This window comes from Protopterus annectens, chromosome 14.part0 (genome assembly GCF_019279795.1).
Source record: "Protopterus annectens isolate FY-2018-M chromosome 14.part0, PAN1.0, whole genome shotgun sequence".
Taxonomy (NCBI): Eukaryota; Metazoa; Chordata; order Ceratodontiformes; family Protopteridae; genus Protopterus; species Protopterus annectens.
Genome location: NC_056748.1, coordinates 1,145,076,893 through 1,145,090,179, shown reverse-complemented (window position 1 = coordinate 1,145,090,179; position 13,287 = coordinate 1,145,076,893). Strand labels below are relative to the sequence as shown.

The window sequence follows — 13,287 nt, the reverse complement described above, 5'->3', positions numbered from 1 at the left end:
ATGATATTGGAATATCTGATGGGAGCTTCATTACTAGATTACCAGCAGCCTTAATATTGAAATACTAAAATCTTTTTTTTTTTGCCAGGAGTTATGATCACTGTCCTGTATAGTAAGAAATACTGCCCTGTTTGTTCTGTTGGGATGGCAACATACAGTTCTAACCAGCGCTTCAATCCTCAGTGAGTGGCAATAATGGAATATCCATGTTTTAAAGTTGAAGTACTTGGCACAGTATTGACACTTGCTGTGAGTGCTGAATGTTGTACGTGTGTGACTTTTGCTACTTAATGAATAGGAAGAGAGTTGCAGAGTTATTAATAAAATGGTAAAAAAATGTGCTGTGCCCATCCTATTATGTGGAAGCATGATGTCTGATTTTCCGCCCTAAGTAACAAAAAAACACCATAGAGGATCATCTTTTCTTATTTTCTAATTTAATAATATATGGCTTATTGTTAACCAAAAAATTCTGTTTAGTACCATTAAAAGGAAGCTTTATCGCATAATAGCTGGCAGATTCATCTCCTCTCTTTTTTCATGGAAGCTAAGTCCCCAGGCCCTGTTTGAGTGGATGCAAATTCTTTCATACCTATAATACTTAAATTATAACAACTTTAGATTGTGCTTCCCCACAGAAAAGGGCATATCTTGCCCTAAAACTAAGTAACTTATTTATTTTTTTTATTTATTTTACATTTGTTGACTGGGTTTGTCCGACTGGGCTGAAACAGCCCTTTTTTGGCTGAGGCCCTGGAAGAAAAGTTTCACAATTGTCAACTAAATTCAACTTGCAAGGAAAAGTTTACAAACAAAGTATTAACAGTTTCAAGTTGGAAAAATACAAATTATATAACATTAACAATGTCTAAGCTTACATTTATATGTGCAGAAAACAGTATACAGTAGTTCTGTATGTACAGGCTAGGTAGTTGCAGTTGGTGAAACATCATACAAGTAGTATATAAGTTTAGAAAATTTTTAAGATAAGGGATAGGTAATTACCTATTTTGATTTACTAAGAGAGTTATAAGGGATCATACTGATAGTATATAAGTTCTGGCAAATTATTTAGAATGGACAGGTAATTTTCTGTGTTAGATGAATTTTTAAATGTAACCTTTTTTTTTTTTTTTTTTAGAAATAATTCAATTTGTCATATTTAGCGATGAATTAAATCAACATTTTTGTACTTTGCTTTTATATCAGAGTTGCCTCTATACTTGTATTCAGAACAAATATAACTGACAAACCTTTTCTTCTGCATTATCATTTTATTAAATCTGACATTTGAAGTTTCAAGACAGTTATAGAATCTGTGTGCACCTTGTTAACACATTATTTGTACCAAAGAAAACAAAACCGTTTGGAGCGAGCACTAATAGAACACAAATAAATAAACAGTGCTCGAACAAGGACTTTTACAATAAGCTCCAAATCCAGTCTGTAATAGGTTTGTAGAAAGTCATTTTATTGTAACAAATCCATACGGTTTAGCGCTTTCATCCCTCCATCAATACCCTGGGACATCATCAGAGCTAAATGAAAGGAAATGAGGTCACCAATAAATAACACCTGTCATTAATTAATTAATTAATTAAAAAAGTATACATCGTATGTAAAACAAGTATTTAAAAAACATCCTTGAAAAAATTAAAAGCCATATACTACAAAATCCCCCCAAAAATAAATAAATATATGGTTTACTATTAGATTTTCGAAGCGAACTCCGTCGACTGTACTGTTGTCGAACATGGAAGTTAGAAAACGGTAATATCAAACACCAAAAGCCAACCTAGGAACGGGTTTTAACATGGGTCGAGATAGGGGAGAGGTTTCTAGTTCGGGAATAACACTGAACACCTATCTCGACCCATGCTAAAACTGTTCCTAGGTTTTATATTTTTCTTATGAACACTTTTCATTAGTACCAGTGTTAGAAAGAAAACCTTTAAAATTATAATTGATATACATATATATGAATATATATATATTTTTGGATTTTGTAGTATATGGCTTTTAATTTTTTCATGGATGTACTTGTTTTACATATAATGTATACTTTTTTGTAATTAATGTGGTTTGCAGAGCTAATAACTCGGGGTTGGGAGAGTGGCCTAATGGTTAAGGTGTTTGCCTTACAAACACAAGGTGCAGGGTTTGAGTCTTACAAGGGATAATTGGCTAGGCTTAAAATGTCTCGCATGGGCAGTTAGCTTAGTACTAATCTGTGAACCAATGAACCTTTAGATGAGTACAGTCAGTAAACAAGGAGATTACGCAGACTGTAGGGGGGACTTGCTCATTACTGATTTGGTACACTTTCTTCAAGAAGCACTATGCAAGTCTGCCTGCTGATAGGACTGATAGAAGAAGGTATTCTCAGAGCTTCTACTGGCCATTTGGACAGACATCAACAGAAAAGAGCAAAGATAGTTGGCAAAGATTAGAATAAGAATGCTGTGGTCAAAGGTCAGTGCTGACTGGAGGGTACTTGGGAAAGGTGAATTTGGAGCATGCAGGTTCAGGAATAAAATCAGGCATATATAATTGTTACAGTTAAGGGAGATCAGTACAAGGCCTTTTTCAAAACTTGAAGCTAAAACATTATCTTCCAGTCCTGATGATGTACAAGTTTTATTCAAATTTCATGGATATGAGAGGAGTGTTTATGGTACATAGAACTTGTTGAGGTGAAAATAACACAAACTTTAAGATTATTATTATGGTCATAGACCCAACAGCAGGGTTGTGATAGTAAGAAAAAGAAAGCATTCAGGTATCAGTTGAAGGATCTAAAAGCAGGGCAATATGAGTTGGTGATAATGACAGACCTGTATGCTCAGGTGAGACAGACATAACAAGATATGAAGGCTGCCTGAGTCTACATAGACGAGGCAAAAGAAATAAAATAGGTGGCGCCGTTCTAGATTTCTGTCTGGCCAATGGGTTGATGGTGGACAACTCGTAGTTCAATGAGAGAGAATCACAAGATCCCATACAAGAGTGGTGAACATGCAACTCAGGTAGACAACTTAGTATGGAAAGAGCATCCCAAATAACTCTACAACCTGCAGTTGTGGCTTCTGGTGATGTATGGCAATAACTAGCATCTTTTTACAGTGTCTTAAAGGGATTTGAAATGTACGATGATGTATAGCAATAACTAGGGACTTTTTACAGTGTTTAAAAACAATTTGAAAAGTACCTTTAGTCAGAATCCTTCCTACTGTGACACCTACCTCTACCCATAACATTAGTGTTAAACATCAGGCAAGTGAGTTGCATATCCATACAACCCAGCATTGTGGGCACTACACTCGGCCATCTAGACTTGTATGTGAATACTTTATCAAAAGTTATTGTTCTACTATCCTGTAAAAGTGCTTGTGCATCACCAGAACCCCCCAAGCTTTTTCTTTTATTAAAACTAGCCCACATTACACAGTTCACACAACTAATAAGCTTATCTAATCTAACAGTCTGTATTGGTATTTTATACAGTAAGTATGATTACAGCTATACATAGCCCAGTGCAGACCCAATCCCCAATCTCACCTGTGCAATACATTGTCCTTCTTGTTCACATATTGTGTCATTACTGAGCCTACTCATTTCTCCCTATTTACATAGTCTGCCATCCACAATCAGGAACTTGTTCACCATCCTTCCTCCTCCCATCATGCTTTTTGCTGAATAAATGTTAGTCTTAGATTTGGATCCCATTACTTTTCCCTTTCAAACAACTCTACAACCTGCGGTTGTGGCTCCTGGTGATGTACGGCTATAACTAGCATCTTTTTACAGTGTCTAAAAGGGATTTGAAATGTACAGCGATGTATGGCAAAAACTAGGGACTTTTTACATTGTTTAAAAAGTGATTTAAAAGGTACAGTGAAGAATTTTCACATTCTTAGGTGCTGGAATCACTAAGATTATGGTATAAGATAAACTCAGCCATTACTTGTAACAGAACTATTTTAACTACACTTTTAGGCAGCCCCACTATATTAGTGGCTGTACTTACTGCTTTCTGTATAGCAACACCTCTATGAAACAAGTCTTCTGTTGAACAATTGATGTGTCGAGTGGTGTGTGAATGCTGTTTCTTCAAGCTACAGATTATAGACTTGACCATTGTCTAGAGATTATTTAAGTTGTATGGCTGGTAAAATAGAAGGGTAAAATTCTGTATTGTGAAATGTTATATGGCTGGTAAAATTGAAGGATTATACACTGTATTAAGAGAGGGTGCTCATACCATAAAAGCTCAGTATCTTGTCACTACTTAAATAATACAGGGATTGCATGTTTTAAGTCTATACAGTGGTGCTATTACTTGACTGTAATAATGGTTGTCTATGTTACAAAGGTAGGAGCTCTGCCTTAGAATTCAAAACATTTTTTTTAACTGCGTTTACTTTTAATAGCTCTAACAAACAACATTGTATATTGAATAAGAATGTGTTTTTGAACTAACTACTATTGTAATTCTCAACTCACTTCTATAGCCCAGTCAGCTGACCCCAATCTTTTTCTTTCTGTCTGTTGTTTGTATCAAAACCTTTACCTATCTCCCTCTTTTTCTCTTGTATCCTGACTTTAGGTACCTTGACTCAGACGCCATCCTGCTGTGGCACCTACCTCTCCCCATAACACTAGACTGGAACTTTAGGCATGTGAGGTGCATATCCATACAACCCAGCATCGCGGGCACTACAAATGGCCAGCTAGACTTTTACGTGAATACTTTATCAAAAGTTATTGTTCTACTGTCCTGTAATAGAGCTTGTAGATCACCAGAACCTCCCCCCAAGCTTTTTGTATTATTAAAAGTAGCAAACATTACACAGCTCACACAACTGATAAGCTTATCTAATCTAATGGTTGGTACTGGTATTTTATACAGTAAGTGTGATTACAACTATACGTACCCCAGTGCAGATCCAATCCCTGAACTCACCTGTGCAATTGATTGTTTTTGTTGTTTGCACACTGTCTCATTACTGGGCTACCTGCTCCATTCTCTCTCGCTACGCTCAGACTCCCCTACTCTACCCCCATCCCACCCTCATATCAATTACATTTATTCTTTCCTTAGCTCCTCTCCCTACTACACCATCCAATGGCAAGTAACCCCCCTCCCAGTCTATTAACCAATAACAATCAATACCTATATCATGCCATGCCCCAATTAATAAAACAATTACCCAATATACTCAACTTCAAAACTAGTTAGTACCCTTGTGCTAGCTTACCTACAACAGCTTCTTCCCATACCATCTACTAATACATCCATATTATCCCTAACAATTAACAGCTACTTACACTTCTTTACTCTATCACTATGTTGTCTATTTATATACCCATCCCTCTACTCTGCCCCCTAACACTTTCACTATGTCTCCTATTTTAACTAACATCCTTAACTAAAACTTCTGTACCCCCCAAAACACACATCTACAACTGCCATACAATCTTTACCCATCCCCAGCTACTCTAATACTCAATATATGTTCATATACCAAATTACAACTACTCCCTCTCCATAAACATACTCACAACCATGTTTCCTTCTCCACTCACTTAAAAAGACACCTCCCACTGTTCAGCTGCCTGTCCAACCAAGCTAACCTATTTCTTTGTGGATATATCCACCCCAATCCAGGCCCTGTCCATATGAATGCCACCCCCCCCCCAATTTCACTAAATATCACAACAGATAATATTCAAAGTATCAGAAACAAAATACCAGAAATCCATGCTTGGCTGTTCCAGAATAAGCCAGGCAAATTAACTGAAACCTGGTTGTAACCTTACATAAAAGATTCAGAATTCTTCCCCCAGGTTATGCCTGTCTACCATAAAAAGGTGGCTGCATTGCTTTAATTTTCCCCAACACTTTCAGCATTGTCCCATACTCCAAAACTATTTCCTCAATTTGCTGCTGATGAATTACTTGTATCATTTCTCCAACTCAACAATTCTAAGTATGTCTGTATCATAGCTGTATACATCCCCTAGGCAACACTATTCCCCTTCTAGAAGATATTCTTGCCTGGATATCAAACAATATTAACAAGACAATCACCGCAGGCAATGTAAATGTATAAACTGGCTAGATTTCTTAGACCATTCTCCATCACCTAATATTAACCTTTTCAACTTTACATAGCTGATAACAGCTATAACTAGACCTAACAAAAATAAAGGCAGTGGCTCAATTCTAGACTGGATACTAGCCTCTCACCCCAACAAAATTTCAGCAGCAGGAACACTCTCTTGCAGTATTATTTACCACCTTCCAGCCTACATAATTCATAAAACCAACATAATACCCTCTCAACACCAGTTTAAGCAAACAAGAAATCTAAGTAACTTTAACCCTACAATTCTAAATGAAACCCTTAGAACCATCAATTGGAATATTCTAAAGTCCTGCCGCTCGAAAAAAACTGTAGAGTTCTTTAACTCCACATTCCTAACTACCTTCAAGAGACTACTCCCAGTTAGACAAAAAAAAAGTGTCAAAATCAAGCATGCCATTTGGCTTACTAGACCTACCAACAAATTATGAGTACCAGGGACAAATATAGAAAAAATGTCAAAAGCATAAAAATCCTACTGACCACCTACAATTCAGACAGCTCTGCAACCAAGCAAAGCGCCTAATCACTAATGATGGAAAGGAACACTGTCTAAGCCTTCAGAATAATTACAAACAAAATCCTAAGAAATTTTGGAACTCCATTTTATCTCTAATTAACCCTGGTACCAAAAACATAAAACATGCCCATTCTCTGAGAAAACTGCCAGTGAAATATCTGCCCTGTTCGACTCGCATTTCATTGACACCATAGCCAAATTCACCACTACTTTTCCCCACACTAAGGGTAATACTAACTGTTATTCACTATCACCTTCCTCTCAGGAAACAGCCCCCAATTCATCCACCATTTCTTTCTCCCCCATCACCATCATAACAAAACTTCTCCTTAAACTGAAACCTGGCTCCTGTGCCCCTGATAACTTGCATCCAGAATACCTCCAAATGTCAGTAAGATCCATTCCATATCCCATCAACATACTTCAAAACACCTTGAACATACTTCTAAATTACTGTTTTCTTTAGTATATTACCTCTTGTTGTTAATATTACAATCATTTAACTAGTTAGTAAATTTTACCTATACAAATCTGTGCATATCATGTGTCTGCACACTTTTTCAACTATTGTATAATACAAGTTGTTTTGTGAATTTTGCTTGTATCTTCTAGTTTCTTATTTTATGTACTGTTTTTTATGGTACGTCCTGTTATACTGTGGAGCTTTTTCCCCTGGGCCTCCACTGAAAATGGGTTATCTTGGCCTAGTGGACTTTCCCGGTAAACAAATGCCAATAAATAAATAAATATGCCAGCCCAAACAAGATGAATATATTAGAAAAAAAACAGCAAGCCCATCAACTGGTGAGGTGAATAAGTATTAATTTAGGACATTATGATTGGAATTCCATGGGTGTAATGTATATCGTGGTCTGCTGATATTGTATGCTTTTTATATAGGCATGACCACAAGAAAATTATCTAAAAGAATTAAGGAGCATTTATATGCCATTAAAGTTAAAGGTGGTAATAATGCTTTACTTAAGAATACGTTAACTTGGGGCTCCTTTAACAAGTTTTATGTTTCTTTATTGGAACATCTGCCTTTTGATTACAGAGGGGGATGCTTTGAAAAGCAACTTTTAAAGAAAGGAACTTTGTGGCAGTTGAGAATGCAAGGGGACAGGTTCCTCGGTTTGAACAAAACTATTTGTTTTAAATGTTTTTTATAACATGGTATGCTTTTTTTAAGATTTTTGTATATATGCACTTTATACTAGCTTTCTGATTGTTAGTGATGAAATAATTGGAAGATGATGTTGATTGTTTTATATGTCTCATAAAAAGGTTACAATGTTTACTGTTATTTATTCTGATGAAGTCCTGCAACAGATGAAAGCACTTAATAAAACTATTGAACAGTTGTTATTGCCTTCTTTGCTCGCCACACCAGTGGATGATTTTGTTGTTTTTGAAAAAATGGGATTCATGATGACCACTCGGGTAAGTACAGCGAGGGTATAAACATGCATGGCCTATTTAATGCATACACATCAGTGTTTGATGGATGCTATTTACCTGCATGGCCTATTTAATGCGTACACATCGGTGTTTAATGGATGCTATTTTTGATATCTGAAATGCAAGAAATGTGCCACCTTCAACAAATATAAAAGAAAAATAGCAGAAGTGAAACTTTAATCATAGTAAGTACATCTAAACTGCTGTCTGCTTTCTGTGGTCCTGTAAACAGAGTTCAGTGTGCACTCAACATGTCCTCCCTGTGTCTAAATACAATTTCACTGTGGAAGCAGATTTCTTCCCTCATCCCAAAGCCACAATAATAGTTAAAAATGCTACCTCCAAACATTCCAAAAGTTTCTGTATGTTGGATGTACGTGTGGCGTGGATGTCTGTATGGATATGTGTGTGTCGGTGCACACAAAGGAGGTGATTAGCCCTGGGGTGCTGGTGATGACCTTCAGTACCTTACAGTATAAAGCTTTTTGCTCCTCTACACATGGTACCACACCTCTGCCATGTGTGCCGTCTACAACAGTGTAATATAGTGAACATCCTAAGTGAGTCGCATTAATTCCACCAACCAAGTTGAAAAGTAGTTCATTGTAACTTTACTGGGTATCTGGCTGGCCAGATATACATAGGTGATCAAAACTGTGACAGATTGAGAAGAATGAGCAAAAAACATTCACGTTGTGGACCGTAATGGATTTATAGTTACAATTAAAAAAGGCATATTCATGCCATTGCCATAGTAAGAGTGGAAATGGATCACATTCAGTGTAGCAACTTATATGTGTTGAGTATACTATTTACAAAATAAGTTGTCAAATATCATAAGATCCCAAGGTGAATCACTTGTACATGTGCAGCTAAAGAAAATGTAGGGTGCTACTGGGACTTGTAATCAGTGCATGTTTTTACCCACATTCTCTTTCTAGCTTTTGACAGCCTGCTGCTGGAAAACCATTTTTACAGACACTGCCACTGGCATCTGACATTCTACCTAGTATAGTCTCAGAGCCTTATCGGTACATATTTTGATTTCATTGACTACATTATGTCTTCATTTAGACTATATGAATACTATAGTTGGACAAATATTGTACGAGTGGAAATGTCTCAGCATAAGCAAATGCTATGCGGGGCAGGAAGGGTTGGTGTCATCTTATGTGGTAGTATCTACGTATTTTAGCAGATCTTGTTATTTGAGAGAGAGTGCTGAAAATTCTGCTCTGAAGACTATTCTTTTTTTTTTATGAATTTGAATAGTCAACAGCATTATAACACAAGTTCTTACCAGTTTGCTTTCCAGACATCCCAAAGTGATGTGGAAAAATAACCATTGGTGGGCCTGTGTGATGTACAATAAATAAAGGACATTGCCATATTTGTTTAGCTGTTTGTTCTGACACATAATCTGTATGTGTCATTCAAAAAGAGCCTAAATAAATGCATTGCATATTATACATTTATTCTAATATACTAATTCTGGTATTTATGAAACAGCATGATGGCAGATAAAAACTGCGTGATCCATTGTGTAGGCCTATTTACATAAATTTTACAGATAATTACTGATAGGCAGTGTGTGTACGCAGGTGCAGAGGTAAATAGGGCATTGTGAACTGTTGCTGAGTTGACCCAATTTCACCATCACCTTTGTGACATCTGTATTACCTAAAATGAACTGTAGTGGTTCAGACATTAACAGTTTAATGCTGTTTAATTCCCACAGTAGTCACAGGAAGCATGCATCAATTTGCACATGTTCTTTCCATGGAAGAAACTTATTTGGTTTATTACACATTCATAGACTGTACTAGGCTAATGACCCAAGGGGCCTTTCTAAGCCAAGCCAAGTTTTCTCAGAAGAATAATGACATCCTGTATCCAAATAGGACATTGAGGGCCAGGCATTTATTAGCTACCTGTGTCCATAAGGGACATGGCTGTCAGATCTGGTGGTGTAAATTTCCTATTCATCATCCAGTGGTCTAGAGAGCTGCTTTTTAATGGCACAGTACTAGGATGATGAAAGAATATGTTCAACTCCTTAGTCTAATTATTGTACTTTTCAGAAAAAATACTTGTTTGAGAGTTTTTCTTTGTGTTACACTTCTCACTTAGGTTATTGTTGTCAGTATTATTCCTGGAGCTGAATATCCTGTACCGGGTCACACTTAATAATCCTCTTTACCTGTCATCAAGTCTTCTCAGACTGCTTGTTGGTTTTGTTTTTTCTTTTATCTGGTTAACATTGTCATTTCAAGAATCATAATGTTTTGTGTGTCTGTCTTATTTGTTCTCGCATTGTGAGTGGCGATTCAATTAATCTAAGTTGCCCATCTTGTAGCAAGTTATTAATACATTAAGAGATTGCGAATACAAGTGACATTTTAGTTATACCTGTCTTACAGGTGTGGCCTTGATAGGATACATCTCAGACAGAGTATTTAGTGCACCACAGTGGAGTGGCTTGCCATCCGTCATCAAATAAAAATTAAGTTAACATTGTGTCCATTTGTATATGTTTTAATGTGTCTCATACCATGCTTTTGTAATGTATACTTTTATACAAGTTGTGCTTATGCTGAATGTAAGAAGGTCTAATAAGTTTCAGCTCTAATTCCTTAACATAAAATATCATAAGTTATTTACACACCTTTGTTCAGCAGATATTAGTAAATTTGTATGCCAGCAGTTGACCTGCTATGAACATTGTATGTTGTGTCACGACTTAAAATACTGTGAAAGATCAGTGAGCTGCATTTCCTGTACAGACTGTTAGTTGCATGATTATGATGATGATCGTACAGTGTTAATACGCATGTGATCCATGAGATCATTAGGGAGCCTAGCCCAGTTTTGCAGTTGCCACAATGCACTGTCTATATAAGTGACTTACTCAGGGTCACATGGTAGGCAAATGAAGGCAGAAGGAATTAAACCCTCTGTCACTTAAAGCAGCACACAGCTCGTAGCCTTAATCTTCTGTCCTAACTGCTGGACATTGTTATGTACTGTTTGATGTACATCAGTACTGTGAGAGATCGTTCATTTCAACATTGCGACTAGTATATGCATTATTGTTGGTTATGCACCACACAGATAGCAGGCAACCCATCCATGTGAAGCAGAGTTCCGTCCTTACCCAATTCAAGTGCAACTTGGACAATTGGATGGGATACCGGAAATTCATCCCAGGTTTGGCACCTATGTCTCTAATGCACACAGGTAACCTGTAAATGGTTCATCTCCCAGGCCCATGCTTACACTTATCAAAGGTATCAGAACAGGTCAGAGATTTGGGATGTATGGGTAGGATTAAAAAAGCACTTGTGGTTGTTAGCCTAGTAAACACCTATGAACTTATTAACCTATGAATGTATTAGCTCCTGTAGGGTGAGTAGAAGTGTTTTATAGTTTTATGACTTCCAAGAGCTGCACCAGATATTAGTAAGGCTGTGTGTGTGTGTGTGTGTGTGTGTGTGTGTGTGTGTGTGTGTGTGTGTGTGTGTGTGTGTGTGTGTGTGTGTGAGTGTGTGTGTGTGTGTGTGTGTGTATTATTGACATATAGGTGTTAATCCTGCCAATTTCTAGCAGTGGGGGGTTGTATGGGAACCAGAAGTCAGATGACCAGATGTATGTGGTGTCATTCTGAAATCCATCACGAAAATACTGTTTAATACTAGATGGTACTGAAGTCTCATGGCAGTCTGTTTTTGGGACCTGACAAAGAAGGAAGACCACTCACCCACTTCATTGTGCCTTGTTTTAGTAAGTAACCAGGGAATTTTAATTCTTTAGATCAGTTAGGAAAATATAGTGAGATTAATTAAGTACTGTTTTTCTGTACTGTGTGAATCTATTCATCTGTGTTATTGTAATATGTACTGTGGCTGTAACTCTGGTGTTTATTGTAAATAGATATTTAATATTTTCACGTTCTTTTACTATTTATTATTAAATATATTTAAACTTTTCATTGTGGTTGGTCCTTTAGAGAATATTTTAACCTTTGAGAGTACTCATATCTGATTGATGACTCTGTGGCCATTCCTGAAAGCCTTACTTTATTGGTCAAACTACCATTCGTCTCTTTCGGCTTTTCCTGGTTAGGGGTCGCCACAGTGGAACTCCAGTCCGCTCATGATTAGCAGTGGATTTTACAGTGCTGAGTTGCTAGCCCAACGCTCAACCTTCAACGAAGGCATGCCCATTCACAATCGCACCTACCTGCATGCCTTTAATGTCACTCGACCATGGGGAGGGCATGCAAACTCCACACAGAAGGAGCTCCAGCCGAGTATCGAATGGGAGAACCTCTTGCTGTGAGGTGACAATGCTAACTGCTGCACCCCCGCAGCTGTCCATATTGATTTCACTCCATGTAATTGATTGGCTTAGTAGTTAAGGTCTTTGCCTCCAATGCACAAGGTACAAGGTTTGATCCTGACCTCCGACTAATGCCTGTTTGGAGTTTGCATGTTCTCGCTGTGTCTCCGTGTTCGAAAAACATGCTGAGTGTTTCCATCTCAAACTCACCAATGAATGGAGCTGTGGGCAGCAGCACAGACTCTACATGGTGCCCAATGGGGGGAAGAGTTGTAAAAAGACCAACTGCTTTGAGCATCTATTGTGGTGTGCAGTATCCTCAAGATAGGAGAACACGGATCACAAACTGCGCACCGTGGCAGGGCTAGCCAATCAGCGGTGTAAAATATGGCTTTAGGAGATTTGGTCATGTTGACTGTCACCAAAAAATGGGCATGGGTAGTTACCGGTGATAAGTGGGTTGAGGACCCGGCCTACTCTCTGACCCACGCCAGGGACCCATATGTGCCCCTATTGGCCAGTGTGTGCCCGCCATAAAAGCCCAGCAGCCCTGGGTCAATAGGCTACTGGCTGGCCAGTGTCTAGTTGCCCAACCTGGGTTACCTGGGATAGCTCTGTTGAGTGAAAGCTGGACATAAATCCAACCAACCTGCCAAACATGAACTAAGAATTGCTACGCTTAATGTAGGTTCACTGACAGGACGCAGCTTAGAAGTGGATGACATGATGATACAGAGGAGGCTGGACATCGTATGTATCCAAGAGACGAGATGGAAGGGCAGTGCAACAAAGCCACTTAGCTTGGGATCCAGACTCTGCTAC

The 13,287-nt window shown here is 37.8% G+C and overlaps 1 protein-coding gene across 1 annotated transcript in view; it reads left to right on the top strand.

The window, feature by feature from the left end:
- CDH23 (cadherin related 23) overlaps window positions 1-13,287 on the top strand; it is a 2,508,764-nt gene that overhangs the window by 1,621,627 nt on the left and 873,850 nt on the right. The window lies entirely within an intron of this gene.